The 18327-nt window shown below is 43.2% G+C and overlaps 1 long non-coding RNA gene across 1 annotated transcript in view; it reads left to right on the top strand.

Annotated features, from left to right (window-relative positions):
* Positions 1-18327, top strand: part of LOC149863034 (uncharacterized) — a 90412-nt gene that overhangs the window by 611 nt on the left and 71474 nt on the right. The window contains exon 3 of the long non-coding RNA XR_016442996.1: positions 1091-1218. This is a non-coding gene — a long non-coding RNA (uncharacterized LOC149863034). The remainder of the gene's footprint in view (positions 1-1090; positions 1219-18327) is intronic.

Here is an 18327-nt window from a genome sequence, read left to right as displayed (position 1 = left end):
TGCCTCCCTATTTCCTGGTGGTACTTTGAGTCTTAAATCATTAGTTTCCAAGCACTGTGAAAGCCTGAGAATTGCACTCTCATTGCATTATCACACAATACAGCCTTCAGTAATGACTACTTTATTAGGGGTTAAAAAAAACCTCCAACAAACTAGAAACAAGCAAGGACCTGATTCTTCTCCCCTTAGCTTTAGGTGGAATACCATCAGCCCCTAAATCTGAAGTGTGCAGAAAATAAAGGATGGCATTTCTTCTAAAGTTTGACTGTGCCATGAAGTGCACCTTATTTCTTTTGCTAGCAAAAGGCAAAAGTAAATTTGTTTAATAGCAAATAGATAATAACAAATCCAGGGCTGGGGAAGGGAAATACTCATAAGGTATGAACAGCATATTATTTAAATATATATTTTGATCTTGGCCCTCACTTCAGCTGTTTATTTCCAGAACCTGAATCCTTGCCACAACAAGGTATAGTGTTAAAAAAGGTTTAAGTAAATGTAATGTATGTAAATGAAAGACTGATTTCAGGTTATCAGTCTAACAATAGATTTTATGATTGAATCTCTTGTGATCTGGGATTAGCTTCTGATTAAAAAGGGTTGCAGCGGGCAGCAAAGAGACTTCTTAGAGCCCTTTAAAGAATTATGCCTACTGCTGCTGATTTACTTAGATGTCTATCAATTAAAGTGCTTGGGGCATTAAAAAGTATTTAGAGCTCCAATCTATATCCTTGCTGAGAATATCTTTGCTTAGAAGAATCCAGGTTAATGCCTAAAATCCTATTTAGCATAATATCCTGAGAAATTGTTTATTCTAATGCCTTTAAAGTCAACTAGAAGAGAATCCTGCAAGCTGGAGTCAGACTCCCAAAGGCAGATGTCTGTTATACCTCTCAGTGGTTCAACAGGTGTGCTGAGTAGCATTATTCATAATGGTTATGAACATTTTAGCACATTATGCCTCTTCAGAGGCACTCATTTTACTTTGCCCTTGCTTTGACTGTGTTTGTTATTGCACTTTTGCTCCTCATAGTTAACAAAATATTTTTGTTCAGTAGGTTTCTTTTTTTTCTCTTTGTCCATCTGCTAGGGTCCAGGCTCCTGCTAACCCTTATTGGGTTATTGCTTACTTGACAGTAATAGAGGATTTCTCGCTCCCTGGTTGCCATAGACCTGGACCCTGTGCCAACGTCACATAAGGCAATCTTGACAGAGAAGGTCAGTCGTACACAGCTTGTCTTTATTGCCTTGCACAGTCATTCACATGCCTCTCTGCACATGGAGGCTGTAAAAGGCTAGACAATTAGAATGGTAACGCTTTCATAAATGGCTACACAAGTTGTAAAAAAGTTGAAAGGGAGCCACTAATTACATACACTCCTGACTAGCAGTTATGTGGGGAGAACCTCTTTTTTTAGCTACCAGCTATGGGAGTGATGTCAGTGGAGAGACTGCTCTTTGCCTGCAGATTAGGAGCCGGAGAGGACTAGAATCCATTCTCCAAGTAGTTCTCTTTGCAAACCAATTTACTTGAAGAACAGAGTAGGGCTGGGGTGAACTTCCTGCAGCCAGTGGAGATAAATGCTGAAAACTCATGGCTGCTTTTTCAAACCAAACAAAAGAAAAAACAAAGCAGTTTTTTTCAGTGTGTTAAATGATAAGTCAAAAGCAGATATCACAATGAATTATTACACAGTAAACTTCTGGGAACCAGTGGCTTGAGTTTCTGAACTAACATTCACATTCTTGTTTGCCTTGTACCAACCCACAGTTTGTGGCTGCAGCTAATTCTAAGTTTTCATATAAAAAATGTAAGGAGTAAATATGCCTACATAAACTGCACAGATATCATTTTATTTTTCCTTTATTTATTTATCAAAAACTGTCACAAGTTACCGTGATGGGCTGTTATGGAATGATGCAAAAGCATACCTGGAAGCTATCTTGGTAGCTTGTACGGTCACATAATATCATAATACGAGATTATTGTGTATACATAGTCTGCAAATATGCTATGTGTGTCAGAAGTATAGCATTATCTCTTCTTGGTATTGGAGAGTCTTTGGTCCATTCCTATTTTCAGTGAAGTCAGTGGGAGTTTTGTGATTATCTTCAAGGGAATGGGATGAATCAAGACTGTTACACTTTTTATATTGAATTTCCAGATCCATATGCTTTCTTAATTGACATCTCCTTTCCCATAATGTGTTTGTGGTATGTTTAGAGACTTACTTTGGTAGCATACCAATACTGTATAATTTTCCAGTTATACTCTGTGTTTTCCACATCTTGGCTAGTCATTGAGGTTGTGGGCTGTAGTTCTAATTTAGTGTAGGAGACTTTTTTTTTCACATGGAAGTGAAACAGCCTTTGGAAATGTGTGCGTGTGTGTGTGCATGTGTTCTTGAAAAGGCATTCATGAGACTTTCCAGGTTTCTCTGCTGGTGATATTAAGCTATATTATTGTCTTCAGCAATAATATATGAGGTTTCTACTGTGGCAGAGAATTGGGACAGTAAGTGCTTGCCTTTGACAACTTTTTGCCTCAGTTTTTTTATAAGACAGTACCCAACAAAAATATTTCACTTGACTGAAAAGGATAATAGTTTCTGCAAATAGAATCTGTGTCTATAATGTCAGTAGAACTTTGCCCAGAATGCTTGTGTCTTTATTGTTCCATAGAGATTCATCTATGGAGGCAGCCCTGTATGCATACTCCCCCCTCCTTATTGAAAGGAGATACTTGTTTCTTCTTAGCAGCCCCAGGTCCATGTGGGGAGGGGTAATGACCAGTGGTAGGGAGTATGCATCGTAACTCTTCACCTGCCTAGCAAAACTAAGAGTGGAACTAGACTACAGATTTGACAGAGGGAATCTTACTGCAGAGAGCACCAGAACAGTCACCAACTGCATGAGCTCTGTCAGTACGACTTCTTTGGAGCCAGGCTGAAAGGGAGCAGGTAAGGAGCTACTAGAGACTGAGCATCAACACAAAGGCATAGATCCCCAGGATGAATAGTACTGACCTCCTACTAATCCCGTCATCTGCACAAATGCCACAGGATGTGTGGCATTTGTGAAAAACATCTCAAGACATGTTTTCCTCTGTAGCTTTCTCTGTGGGACTGTAAGGTCCTTGGGGTATGCCTACAGTGCAACTGGGAGGTGAGATTGTAGCATATGTAGGCATATTCAAGTTAATCTAGCTAGCTCAGATACTAAGAGCAGTGAGAAGCTATGACAACTGGGTTCTGTGTACCCAAGGTTAACAGGATGTCTGTGGCAGAGCTGGAAATAGAATCCTGATCTCCTGCATCCCAGTCCACTGCTTTAACCATAGGAGCATTTTTTTTCTCAAAGTATTATTATAAACAATAGTATAAGATTCAGTACTTGAGTTCCGAGGGCAATTAAATGTGATTTTTATTTGGGAGAAAAGGACTGACAAAATATTGTGCTGATTGCAACTGGACTTAGTAAAGTCTAGAAAAGAAACCCAGATTATATCATTGTCCTTGACAGTTATCCTTGTGCTGATTATTATGCACATTTTCATCATGCTTACTAGAATGTCTTATACCTGTGCAAAAGCCTTCTGAAGTGATGCTTGTACTAGGGGGAACTGAAGGCCATGACTTCCATGTGATTGCATATTACAACATTTTCTCAAACAACAGCAATGACATGATATAATCCTATTGTTAATTCTAGTGCTGAGTGAGCAGCTAAAGCTATTCTGTCTGCCAGCAAAGGAGTTTTATGTCTAGTCTTTACATGGCTAGTCTCCCCAGGACAACAGGCAACATGAATCAAAAGCTTGAGATGCTGCTGTGTAGCTGTGGCATTTGTGTTACTTATGCGGTATATACTATGGCTGCTTGCAGATGTGGGGGGAAAAAAGCAACGCTTTACTTTAAACTTGGCATAAGCGCAATGCATGCCCAGAAGAGGCAGTGACTTAGTTGCACCTGGATTTCCCAATATCTGTAGGGATGATGCGCTTTAGTGAGGATTTTTTGGTGCTTTTATCTAATACCTGATTGAATCAGATTAAGCTAATAGCACCAAAAAGCTCTGCTGAAGTGCCCAGTCTATACAGACTCTGTGGAGCCGGGTCAAAGTAACATCCTCCTGCTTCTGGTAGAGCGCATTTTTCCCCGTGTCAGTGTACTATATTACCCTTAAATTTACAAGGGATCTTTACTTGTTGGGCATTTAATCCCTAAATAGAAATCACGTTGTCATTAAGGTGGCTGTTTACGTCTTTTCTGTGGTCCAGTGTGTAATATAATGTAATATTTTACAACCTCTGTTTTTGGTAAAAGTAAGTATTTTTCTTATTTTCTCCAAACACTCTTGAGAGGACATTTCTTCTAGTTCATTAATAGTTATAAACATACCTTTAATCCCAGAGAATGACATAACTGAAGAAAATGGCATTTATGCGGCTTGACAGGGCTGTGATATAGGTACTGTTATTAATCTGTCTTTCAGATGATACATGAAACTGAAGTCCTGACTACTTGTGGTTGTTAAAGATCCCTGGGCACTTTTCATAAACATATGGGTATTAATTCCAGAGATGTGTCAAAATTCTGGTTTCAGTAATTACATTCTGCTTATTCAAATTCCCCCTGCAGTCTAAATCCCTCATATAGTTTCACTTAGATATGATGCTGCTGAAAAGAGCTGTAGCACTAGTACTTTTGCCAGTTTGGCTAGGTACAGGTGTTTGGGGAGGCTAAGGGGAGGGTAGATTACATTAAAAAATGGCCACCCAATCTCACTTAGTTTGCCCAATTGCAGACCTTACACTGAGCTCCCTAGTTAAGTCAATCTAGATGTAAGCTGTACAGTTCAGGAAGGTTAAATCGGTTTAAAAATGGCTGACCCGATCTCATTTAAACCTACCTCAGGGGTAGTCTAACTTAGATGGCTAGAGTGATCTAACTGAACTTCTGAACTTCCTATTGCATCCCTAGGGCTGGGAAAGGCCAGATGCTGGCCCCAGCCCTGGGGCTGTGCTTTTCCTAACTCTCCTTCCACTTACAACTGGACTATTTGTAGCTCCCTAGCCCCTTGCCCCACCCCCAATTTAACCCTCCCTCCCCCATTGGACCAGTCAGCCCCTGCTGAGCCTGTCAAACTTCCTATCTTTTAAGCTACTCCTAGTGCTGGTTTTACTGGTGTTCAAAGGTTCTGGGAGCTGAGGAAATAAGTCGGGGGGGCAGGATCTGTGTATGGGGGGGTGGTTCACTGCAGGGGTGACCATCTGGAGGTGGGGGAGGTTGAGGAGCTAAAAATTGCCTCTGAACCTTGTGGGGAGAGAGCTCCTCACCTCACCAAACCTTCTTTGCTGCTTCCCCTGCCCCAGCTTGGTTCAGTCAGGCTCCTGGGACCAGTGAATGCTGGTAAAACTGGGCTTGGGATTGGTTTGCAGGATTGGGGGAAGTTTGATGGCATTGGGGAGAGCTGGGGGAGTCCAGGGGGTTGGTGGGATTAGAGAGCCTCTTCAATCTTGCCAGCCTCCCTCCTGCCTTGATTCCCTCAAGCATTCTCATGGACCCCACCAGCCCCCTCATCCCACCAAACCCACACATACCCCGCTACCCTTTCCAGTCCCTGCACAGATCCCACTAGCCCCCTGGTCCCCACAATCCTATCACAGACCTCACTAGCCCTTCTGATCCTGCCAAGGCCCCAGTGAACCCTGCTAGCCCCTCAAACCTGCCAAACCCTCCTAGACCCTACCAATTGCTCTGGGGACTCTGGTAGCCCCCCCGCCAATACTTTCAACCTCCCCCCCACCCGTGGAACCTACTAGACCCTGATGCCCCCCAAGCCTCCCTAGTAGCTCCCCCATCCCGATTTATCTTAGATTGGGTGGCCATTTTTAACTTGGTCTGACCTCCCTCTAACTTCCCCAAATGCCTGTATGTACCCCTCACACCAGTGCAAAATCTGTGCAAATGAATTATTTTTCATCCTGCCTTAATTTGTGCTCTCGTGTTATTCTACTTTAATTTGCTTTCATAATCACAGAATTGCCTGAATAACTTTCAAGGCTAAAAAATACCTGTGTGGGGTCTTTACTAGTTTGTAAAGAAATTTGAGATCATTCAGAATATACAAGTTATTATTTAACAATTCTTGGGTATGGTTCTCTTTTGGTTGAAGAAATTTGCAATGTAGAATAATAATGTGCTGGAAGTTTTTCATACGTATGTCATCCAAATGAACATTTGCGTGTATATATGTATACAAGCACAATGCACTTACATACAATGATGCGATTAACAGTTAGCAATGCAAAATACCCGATGTGGAGCCTAAACATTCTAAAAAGAGCTAAGAATAATATTTTACATTTACTTTACTGTTCAAACATTCTAGGCAATAGTTCCACCATTTTAAACAAAGGCAGACATTTATTCTATTTCGCCCTTTCTTCCTCTTGCATTTAGCTACCATCATTTCATGAGGTCTAATATTAGGGCAGAGGAACCAGAAGTAAGTTTCGTGAATTGTAGTCCAGTGCCAGTGACTTGTCTTGTGACCTTGGATCCTTAACCTCTTTGTGATACAATTTGTAAAACAGACTAATTACATATCCCTTGATTGTCCTGTGTGCTTGCTTAATGAATGAGTGCAAGCATTTTCCGACGTGCATTAATATGGTCATTTTATTAGAATAGCTACCAAAGGGATATATGGACTGTGCTGCAAAGAAGTTATAATTAGGGGTCTATCCAACTCAAGGAGGTGGCTGGCTAATTTCATGGGGAGATCACAGGGCTGACCACTATTTTCTCAGGCTGATCGTGGTGGGGCTCTCCATGCCTCTGATTGGCTGAGGGGCCCTGTAGTCTGCCATACATCCCCACTCCTTGCCACTGACTGGCTGAGAGGGCTGTCTGTCATGCAGCCCTGACCATCACCTCCAACTGGGGCCACACAACAGGCAGCCCTTGCAATCAGTCAGCAGCAAGGGCTTGGGGGCAGTAGCCATCTTGGGTTTCCCTTCATGCTGGCAGCCCCCTTCACCCCCTGTGGGATGCACAGCCAGGCCACAGTACCATAAGGACTGCTGGCTTCCTCGAGGGAGTCAACATTTTATTTTCAGTAAGTTTTTTTCTGTGGATTTTGCAGGCGTTGCCTGATTTTGCGATTTCTACAAAATCCACAGAATTGCTATTTCAGTAGGTCCCTAGTTATAATCTCAAAATCACATATTTAATGTAGCATGTTACATGTCTCAATCACAAGTAGTCATTTCAACATGCAAAAGAATCAGTATTTTAGAAGGCTGAATACATACTTAAATATATACGATTTTATTACGACATGAGATGCATTCATTGTACATGTAGCACAAAAATGTAGATTTGGGTGCTTTGTTTCAGACACAAGCTGATCATAAAGAATATTAAGTCAAGGGAAAAATAAGAATTATTTTTAGGGCTAACTATCAAACTATAACAATCCAGCAATCAAGAGAGACAGGGTGTTCTTGTTTACACAGATGTCAACCAAACAGTACTTTGTAACATTGAAAAGAAAGAAAAATAATAATAAAGGAAACCAAATAGAAGCAACCAAAAAAAGAAAAAAAGCCTGAAGCCATAGTTTAATTTTGAGGACTAATTTGTGAATGCTGAGAAATAACAGGTTTTTGCCCACAGGTTTCTAAAAAAGTTAAACAGTTCCTGGAAATGTATGATGACATACTATCAGTCTGATGCTCAGGTAATTTTTTCTTGGTTTGGGACTGCTTGTCGGGTTATAAAAAGGAGTTTGACTTTTTTTTCTTTTTTTTTTTACTTTTTAATGCTGTGCCTTAATGTCAGCTAAATGAGCATCTTGTTTCTGGAGTTTTGCCATGCAGGGAAAACAGCCGATGTGACCTACAATTCTCTTCTTTCTCTTTGTGGGGTGCGTTCTTTCCATGTGAGATCCATATGGATTCTCACAATGTCTAGACGACACATGAACAGCAAGCAACACGAGTGTTCCACCCAAATTTCTGTATTTAACAATGTAGGAATTAAGGCCCAGATATTTAGGTATCTAATTCTCACTCATATCACGGGGATTAGGTGCCTGCACATTTTGGTGATTCTGGGCCTAAGTTTTTTATTCTCTAGAGGAGACATTTTCTGGCAGGGTGGCTAGAATGGCCCAGCAGAGGCAGGCAGGTATTGCGACTCAGCCACTGCTGCTTCTTTCTGCTGCTCAACTCTCTTCTACTTCAGCCTGTGCTGCCTGGCTGGCACGGGCAGAACTCCCCCTCTGCCACAGCCCCAGCTGGCTGACTCCCTGGTGATGTAGGAGAGCCCTTTTGTCCCCTGCTGAATGCCACTGAAGCCATGGATATGAAGGCCAGATCTAAAGGTTCTGTGGACTAGACCTGGCCTGTGGGTTGTCACCCCCTGCTCTAGAATAAAACATGAAAAGCAAAATATAGGGCCCAACTGAAACTGTCATGATGCAGCTCCTTCTTTTCCTTAACGCAATTTGAATAGGTTAGTTACCAGCTGTAACAGTGTCATTAGCAGAGTTGTCATTTACAAACTTCCATTGTAAATGGCGGTTTAATTTAGTGTTAGGCTGGACGTCTCAGTGGATAGAAGTTGGACAAGGAGGCAGATTCCCAGCTGGTGTCAAATCGTGTCATTCTACTGTCATCAGTGGAACTCCATCAGTTTAAACTAGTTGAAGATCTCAACTAAGGAGCCTTGCTTCTAAATTACTGGACCGAATCCAATTCAGTTAATAATTGACTTACAGTTAGTATTGTCTCATGGTGTGATATGTGTTGCTAGTTTCAGCCTAGTCTCCGAGAAAGTTGCATCTCAAGAACCAGCAATGTGTTTGGAAAACATTTTGGTATCTTTAAGCATAGGCTTGTGCTAAGTCCCATTGATTTCAAAATTGCACACGTTTAAATGACCTTTCTAAATAGCGATGCTTTCCTGAATTGGGGCTTTAGTGAAGTCCTTGGTACTTTGGGGGTTGGAGTCTTATCTTTATCCTTCCACTGTCACACTTTATAGGTCTTCATCAACCACTATGGCTCCTTTACAAAGATGCTTCTGTGAAGGTTCAGTGAACCAGGTTTCTGATGGGACTTTTCCTTCTGTTCTTCAATGCTACGCTGCAAGATAATATCCACATCTCAGATATTAATTATGGCTGGGGCCTTTACCCTTTCCAGGCTTGGCTGACAGCCTGATATCTTTCCTTTGTGATTATAATGCAGCCCAACACAGTGGAAAGGCAATTTAAAGAAAAATTAAACAATGCCATTATAAACCACAGATTTAAAGTTTAAATTTGTATGTAAGAGAATGAGTTTTATTAGGAAATTGAGGGAGTTGATCATGGCCACAGGGTGTCTTGCTGCTCAAAAAAAAAGAAGGGGGAGATTTGGTTTGAACAGTTGCTGTTATAAGCCAGTGTATCAAAATAAGCTCCTGTAACAGCAACCCTGAAAATGAGTCATGGGGGAGTTTGGTATTGAATAAATCTGCTGTACAGTACTCAATTTTTTTTCCACCTGCAATTTTGGCAGAAAAGGCGAATCTGCATCAGACAGATCAAAAAAGACTACAATGAAAAATAAAGCATAGCCAGGGGTATATGTTTCAAAGATAAGGGTTGGTTATTTATTTTTGGAGCTGTCTCTATTCCTGCTTTTCATTTTCTTTTTCTTGTATTGGCTTCTTTGAATAGGTTCATTTCTAGTGGTCCCAGATAGAAAATATATGTCCCAGATGTTTTTCTTTTGCAGTATGTGCCTTATTTATTGTAGGTTTTATGTAAAAATTCTTGATACAATTAATTTAAAAAATAATATTACTGTTTACACCTGATCATATTTACACCTGATCATAATTTATGTGCAATGTGCTACAGAAAAAAACTCACACCTTTACAGAGTAAAATATACCAGATCCTACCACTTTCATTCACATATGTATGGATTTTGTTATATGAATATAGGTATAGTTTCATACTTTCTGGGGTCGGAAGGGACCTGAACAGATCATCAAGTCCGACCCCCTGCCCTGGGCAGGAATGAGTGCTGGGATCATAATACCCCAGCCAGATGCAGCCTGACCAGTGTCGCAAAGAGGCGCTGTAGATGCATGACAAGGTGTGGATGGCCTTACTGACTGCTTCCTCACATTGGTGGCTCATGTCCATCCTGGAATTAACAACGACTCCAAGATCCCTTTCCACCACTGTGCTGTTGAGAAGGGTGTTCCCCAGCCTATCAGTATATTGCAGGTTCCTTCTGCCTAGATGCCGCACCTTGCACTTGATTGTTTGAATTCCATCCTATTCTCATCTGCCTACATCTGTAACCTGTCTAGATCTAGTTTGATTCTGTCCCTCCCCTCCAATGTGCCCACTTCTTCCCACATCTTTGTGTCATCAGCGAATTTGGACAGTGTGCTTTCCACACCCACCTCCAAGTCACTGATAAAGACGTTGAATAGCACAGGCCCGAGGACTGAGCCCTGGGGAACTCCACTGCCCACATCCCTCCAAGTCGAAAGCAACCCGTCCACCACCACTCTCTGGGTGTGACCATCGAACCAAGTTGCCACCTATTTGACTGTGTAGGCATTAATGCCGCAGTTGCCTGGGTTTTTTTTTATGAGAATGGGGTAAGAAACAGTGTCAAAGGCCTTTTTGAAGTCCAGGTAGATGACATCCACCTCAGTGCCTGCATCCAAGGACTTTATGACCTGGTCGTAGAAGGAAACAAGGTTAGTCAGGCAGGATCTGCCTGCAATGAGCCTATGTTGGTTGTCTCTGAGCATTACCTCCCCTGCTGGGTCCTGACAGATGTGTCCCTTGATAATTTTCTCAAAGGTCTTCACAAGGACCAAGGTGAGACTAACTAGTCTATAGTTACCTGGGTACTCCTTTCTCCTCTTCTTGTAAATGGGGACCACGCTGGCCCTTTTCCAGTCCTCTGGGACCTGGCCAGAGCACCATGAGTGCTCATACAGCCGTGCCAGGAGCCCTGCTATGACACTGGCCAATTCCCTCAGTACCTTCGGATGAAGAGCATCCGGACCTGCTGATTTAAACACATCCAGCCCCTCCAAAAGTTGCCTAACTAGATTGTCCCTGACCCTAGGCATGGCGTCATGTCCCCTGAGCCTGTCTGTGTGGGGGAGTTGTTCCAGTCCCTGCTCAGAAATATAGAGGCAAAGAGGTATTATATAGAAGTCCATGGGTCTTGCTCAAAATGTTATTTAAATATAGTAGTTGCATAAAGTGATTTGATGGAAATTGAGGGAACATCCTTTTCCTGCTTTCATTGAAATCAGGGCATAACTCTCTGTGGTCCAAACAGGTGTGTAACTTGCTTTTCTTAAAATATCATTGAATAATGGGAAACTCCTTCAAAGAGCAACATTATTCATGTGCAAGATCAGGTTTGGGGTCTTTGGTGAGAGGACTAATCGACAGAATGACTATTACTGTCCTTTCACTTTCACTGTTCCCTTTGCAGCAGTTTCTCCTTCAACCTGTGGCTGTATCTTTTTCATTTTCTGTTATTAATCTGTTCTCAGGGTAACTTTTCTACAATGTCTGACATTTTTTCTAGAGATGCGCCCATACATTGGTTTTATATTGGATATAAAGAAAATTGACTATATTGGAAATTGGCCTGATGTTGCCAATAATTTGGCCAGTAAATGTTCATGTGTGCACATAGCTGCAGTGCAGCATGTAGGCATTGAGGACCACAGCCCGGCAGCTCTGAGAGTCACATGCAGCTGGTAAGTATGTTGTGGTGGAAGGGGAGGAGGGAGGGAAGGTGCGTGGAGGGGACAGACCAACGCTCCCCATGGTGAGGGAGGAGTGGTCCTGGGGCTGGGGCTTGGGCACAGGATGCAGTGGCCACTCATCTGGGAGGCATGGGGGGGCATGTGCCCCCTGATCTGTGTGGGGTGGGCAAGGTGGACTGCAGCTGCAGGCTGGGGCCAGGGCTGATCCAGGCTCTTCCCAGTGGGGGATGGGCCAAGCTTTGCTTGGGGTGAGCAGCGGCACCTGTGTGGAGGCTATGGCAAAATTTGGGGTGGCTGCAGCCCCTCCTGTAGTCCTGCTCCCAGTGCCGCCGCCATCTGCCTTGAGCACAGCCCGGCCCAGCCTGCAGCTGCATCCGCCCCATGTGGATCTGGGGGCCCACAGACCCCCCACACTGTGTCCTCCCAGAGTATGCGCAGCAATGGAAGCCTCCCTGTATGCCCAGGACGAGCTGCAGCTCCATCTCACGCCCCCAATGCCTCTCCCAGCCCCAGTCCCACTTCTTTCTTACCATAGGGGCCTTGATCTGCCCCCTATGCCCCTTCCCTCCCTCCTCCCTGTCCACCACAACAGACTTACCAGCTGGATGCAGCTGTATCGGAAATTGGATCGGTTTTGGTCAATATGTTTCTTTAAAAATCGGCTATCAGTATTGGCCCCCAAAATCTCTATTGGTGCACCCCTAATCGTCTCCATTCCCTTCTTCTCTCTTTCCTTGTGTGTATGCTATATACTGCCTTTCAGAATGTATAGATCTTTTTTGTGATGTCACATGCAGCAAACATAACTATGTCTGAGAAAGATAAGGAATTTATTTTGCTACTTTTTCGTGACATATTGTTATGGATCTCTTTTCTGTTCAGTGTTATATCAAGAAATGCAGCTGCACACATTTTATTGAAAATTCATCTTTACTTGAAAGTGGATTTAACTTAATTTGAAATTCTACCAGTTTTTAAGAGAAATGTTGCCCTTTGGACTAAGAAAAATGCAGAAAAAACACAAGAATGCTAAACAAAATTAACCCAGACATCTCCTGAGCAGTAATCCCTCCATTGCTACCTAGCATGCAAGCATTTCTATAAGGGTGGGTCCCTGAGCTCAAGTATGTGAGCTCTGTTGACACTGTTGGGTCTCTGTCACAAGTGCAGGAATCCTGCCCTGCAAAGCAGCATGGAGGGTCAGAATCCTGATTTTTAAATAGAAAGACTATGACAAGAAGGAAAAACCACACAGAACAAATAAGAAACTAATATCAACATACTGATGATAACATACTGATGATAGCTTTGATTGCTGTTGACGCAAATGGATATGTAATATGCATTTGCACCCCTGTTTTTCTATGTTCCCTGGTGCAATATTATTTACTGAATGAGACAAAATCTTGGCTTTTGTTAGAAAGTTACATTATTCACAAAATAAATTAATCACTGTCCACAAAAACCCCAACCAAACATAGTGGGGAACCTGCAAAGTTTATGTGGTTTCAGCATTGAAGTGTGGGAAGATGTGAAGTACTTTTAACTGCTTAGCACCTGAGCGTTTCTCTTTAGTTCCTCTAAATTAATGGGCCAGATTTTCTTGTGCTAGAATTGTCATGATGAGATACAAGATTAGATTTACAAGTGGGGCTTAGGCATGGTAACATCCAGCCTGGCTCTATCTTGCACTTTAGGAGGAAGTAGATTCTAGTCCTTGATTTGATATTCCATAATTTTTCTTAAAATGACATGAGACCGGGGATTGGAATCCAAGTCCTGCACAGATGCCTTGACCTTTTGTCAGTAGAGACATGCTCATTCTCTGGCCCAATGAATATTTCAAGTGTGTCTTACAAAGTGAAACAGCTTTAACAGGGACTGAACAAGGTCCCATTACTGTAGTCTGGTGTTTAGCACACTCTTCTGGGAGTTGGGAGATTCAGGTTCAGAACCAGTGTTTTTCTCATCCCAAGTGGATTCTCTAAGAATAGAGGTAATTTGATAGGAAAGATCATTTGATTCCTCTGGTTCTGTTTTGTATGGGGTTAGATGTGTCTCAGTGTATCTAAGACCTCAAGCCCCAAAAGTAAAAGAGGTTGGCAGGTGGTCTGGTGCCTATTTCATGTAGCCTGATGGGACTTAGGTATGAGATGAGCAGAATGCCAGCAGGAGAAACTTTGATGCATAGGAGACTTTATCAGTGAAACTTAGGCACTGTGGAATCCCACGTCTTCTGGAATTGGTGGGGTTATGTGAATGCTAGTCGCAGGTAAAGGTTGAAGATGTGGGGATCTAAACCATAGGAAAGTAAGGCTGGAAGCGACCTGAGGAGGTCAGTCTTTCATCAGTCACACGGGATGCCCATGCCTGCTATGGGACAGGGAGATCCAGGTGATGGGGATCCCCTACCCTCCATAAATGCTGACCTTGTGAAGGAACACCTTGAGAAGCTGGATACCTTCAAGTCAACCGGCCCTGACAATCTGCACCCCAGGGTACTCAAGGAGCTGGCGAGCGTCATAGCCCAGCCCCTGGCACGGATCTTTGAAAACTCCTGGCGCTCTGGTGTAGTGCCCGAAGACTGGAAGAAGGCCAATGTGGTGCCGATCTTCAAGAAAGGGAGGAGAGTGGATCCGGCTAACTACAGGCCCATCAGCCTGACTTCTATCCTGGGGAAGATCTTAGAAAAGTTTATTAAGGAGGCCATCCTTGATGGACTGGCCCAGGCTAACATCCTAAGGGATAGCCAGCACGGGTTTGTTGCGGGTAGGTCTTGTTTGACCAATCTCATTTCCTTCTATGATCAGGTGACCTATCACCTGGACGAGGGAGAAGAGATTGATGTCATATATCTTGACTTCAAAAAAGCTTTTGATCTGGTATCCCATGATCACCTCTTGGCCAAACTGGCCAGTTGTGGCTTTGGCTCCACCATGATCGCTGGCTGGGAAACTGGCTCCGTGTTCAGACCCAGAGGGTTGTAATTGATGGCAGTCACTCATTGTGGTGCCCTGTGACCAGTGGGTCCCTCAAGGCTCTGTCCTTGGACCCATACTGTTCAACATCTTCATTAATGATGTGGACATTGGAGTCAGGAGTGGACTGGCCAAGTTCGCCAATGACACCAAACTTTGGGGCAAAGTATCCATGCCAGAAGACAGGCGGGTGATCCAGGCTGACCTGGACAAGCTCAGCAAATGGGCGGACGAGAACCTGATGGTGTTTAACACCGAAAAATGCAAGGTTCTCCACCTCGGGAGGAAAAACCTGCAGCATCCTTATAGGCTCGGCAGTGCTACGTTGGTTAGCACTACAGAAGAAAGAGACTTGGGGGTCACCATTGACCACAAAATGAACATGAGCCTGCAATGCGATGCTGCGGCTAATAAAGCAACCAAAACGCTGGCTTGCATCCATAGATGCTTCTCGAGCAAATCCCGGGACGTCATTCTCCCCTTGTACTCGGCCTTGGTGAGGCCGCAGCTGGAGTACTGCGTCCAGTTTTGGGCTCCACAATTCAAAAAGGATGTGGAGAAGCTTGAGAGAGTCCAGAGGAGAGCCACACGCATGATCAAAGGTCAGGAAAACAGATCTTACGATGATAGGCTGAGAGACATGGGACTCTTTAGCCTGGAAAAGCGTAGGCTCAGGGGTGATCTGATGGCCACCTATAAGTTTATCAGGGGTGACCACCAGGATCTGGGGGAATGTTTGTTCACCAGAGCGCCCCAAGGGATGACGAGGTCGAACAGTCACAAACTCCTGCAAGACCGTTTCAGGCTGGACATAAGGAAGAATTTCTTTACTGTCCGAGCCCCCAAGGTCTGGAACAGTCTGCCAGTGGAGGTGGTTCAAGCACCTACATTGAACACCTTCAAGAGTAAATTGGATGCTTATCTTGCTGGGATCCTATGACCCCAGCTGACTTCCTGCCCTTTGGGCAGGGGGCTGGACTCGATGATCTCCTGAGGTCCCTTCCAGCCCTGATGTCTATGAAATCTATGAAGTCTATGAAATCCTGCTTTTCAAGCCAAGATCATTTCTGGTTGAAATATCCCAATGAAGTGTCTTGTCTACCCTGCTCTTAAAAGCATCCAAGGGTGGAGATTCCACAACTTGTGTAGCCTGTTTCAGTGCTTAGCCACTCTCATACTGAGCAAGTTCTTACTAATATCTAACCTAAATTTCCCTTGCCAAAATTTAGTCATTGCTCCTTCTCCTGTTCCCTGTAGCCACAGAGAATAGTTTCTCTTCATCATCTTTATAACCACCCTCAGGTATTTGAAGGCTGTTATCAAATCTCCCCCTCAGTAAGGAGACATTAGGGCATCTAAATCCTTCTTGGGAATCTAGCCCTCAGCAATATTTTTTCATTACAGTTATCCAGTAAAGCCCAGTAAATACACAACCAGTGTATTAGTTTAGTGCCTTAAACATAAATATATCTTCTCTCTCTGTGATGCATGCAACTGTAATTTCATGATGTTGTCTTGTAACGTAAATTGGATTTAAAGTCTCTTAATTTCCCAGTATGCCTCCTGTCACTTGCTTTTATACTTCCTTAATTCAGTGCCACTGATACTATGACTGTTGGAATGGCAGTCGGTCCATTCATGGTGATAACTGTGGGGAATGAATAATTTGGGTGTAAACATTCAACTCACATTTTTGTAGCTTCACTGGCAATAATTGAAATTAATTACTTAATTGAAGTGAGAGAGTATTTGGGTTCCATAGAAATCATATCATTATCTTCAGAGGGATGATTTTTGTAATTTTTGTAAGTAATGATTTTTCAAGAAGTACAGATCACATGATTAGCCTTTAATTTAGAAAGTAACTGTAAAATATGAAGCAGAAGCCATAAATTTTCCTTAGTCATGTTGTCTTGTTGGCAGGAGTATAATTTATTAAACTCACCTTGATAATATCAGAAAAATTTAATATCTAGTAATGAAAAACAGAATGTAATTGAATTTTCAAAACTAAGTTAGTGTTGGCCTGTCTTTTTTAAATAATTTTCAATTTGCCTCCTAAGTAAAAGTAGCAAAAAATTATTCTCTGAAGAAAGAAAGACTAAAAAAGCAAGGAAAACTTCAGAAACTGAAGAACCAAAGTCTAATTTTTTAAATATATGTCATGTGTAGTAACTATGTGTATCACTAGCTGCATGGCAATAACTGGTTTCAAAATATGTGAAGTTCCATTTATGACACTTCATAATATAAGAAATAATATATATAGTGTATGTGTGAGAGCGAAATATAATAGTGAGCAGTAGATTTAGATTTAGTTCAAGATAGTGCAAAAAATATTTCAGTTCAAGATACTATAAAAAATATTTTCTACTAAACTGTACCTTTACAATGAAGACTAGATTTTCTGAGAGTTACTTCTGGTCTCACATGATTCCATCATTTATCTAGATCAAGCTGTGATTTACAACTTTTGGGTGCATCTACATGAGAGAAATCAACGTGAAGCAATAAACTCTGGAGCTGTTTGAGCTGGAATAAACTGCTCCTGGGTGCAAAGTCTATCTGTGTGCACGGGACAGCAGCAATTTGAGCCAGGGCAGAACAGGCCCAGACTGGCAGGGGATATTGCGGGGTTAGCACTAGGCTCTGGGTAGTGGCATTGGATGGCGGAAGGGCTGGCTGGGGCACAAGGGTGCTGACCCTGTGGAGCCACTGTGGAGTCTGGCCCTTGCTCAGTCACCATCTACATGTGTGTTCAGTCGCAGTTAATCTGCCATAAAGTAGTACTGTCGCTGACAGTAAAGTGCACATATAGATTCATAGATTGCGAGGCTGGAAGGGACCTTGGGGGATCCCCTTGCACCAGGCAGGAAAGACAACTGGGTGTCAGGTGATCCCAGTAAGGTGACTGTCTAATCTCTTCTTGAAGATTTCCAGGGTAGCCAATTGCACCACCTCTGGAAGGAGCTTATTCCACAGTCTAGACATCCTGGCTGTGAAAGTTTTTCCCAATATTGAGCCTTAAATGTTCTTCCAGGAGTGTGTGGCCATTACTCCTGGTTTTCCCCATGGGTGCCCTGGTGACCAGTTGTTCATCAAGCCCTTGATGTATGCTCCTGATGTAGCAGTAAGCTGCTATCAAGTCCCCTCTCAGCCTTCTCTTTTTCAGGCTGAAGAGTCCCAGGCCATAGGTGACTGGTAGGAGGTGCACGGGGGTGCACGTGCCCCGCCCTGGTGGGGCCAGTGCCTCTCTGACGGCCGACACTGATGCTGTCAACGGTCAGCGGCTACTGCAAGTGCCCCCCAGGTTCAGGAGGCACCAGTCACTCATGCCAGGTCCCTCAGCCTTTCCTCATATGGCTTACCATGCAAGTCTCTGATCATATGGGTGGCCTCCTCTGGACTCTCAAGCTTCACGACATCCTTGTTGAAGTGTGGCGCCCAGTACTGGATGCAGTACTCCAGCTGTGGGCTCATTAAGTCCGAGTAGAGTGAAAGAATCACTTCCCTAGTTTTACTGGAGGTCCATCGATTGA

The sequence above is a fragment of the Crocodylus siamensis genome, chromosome 6, assembly GCF_052110815.1.
Source record: "Crocodylus siamensis isolate JL-2025a chromosome 6, ASM5211081v1, whole genome shotgun sequence".
NCBI lineage: Eukaryota > Metazoa > Chordata > Crocodylia > Crocodylidae > Crocodylus > Crocodylus siamensis.
This window is presented reverse-complemented; position numbering and strand designations above follow the sequence as displayed.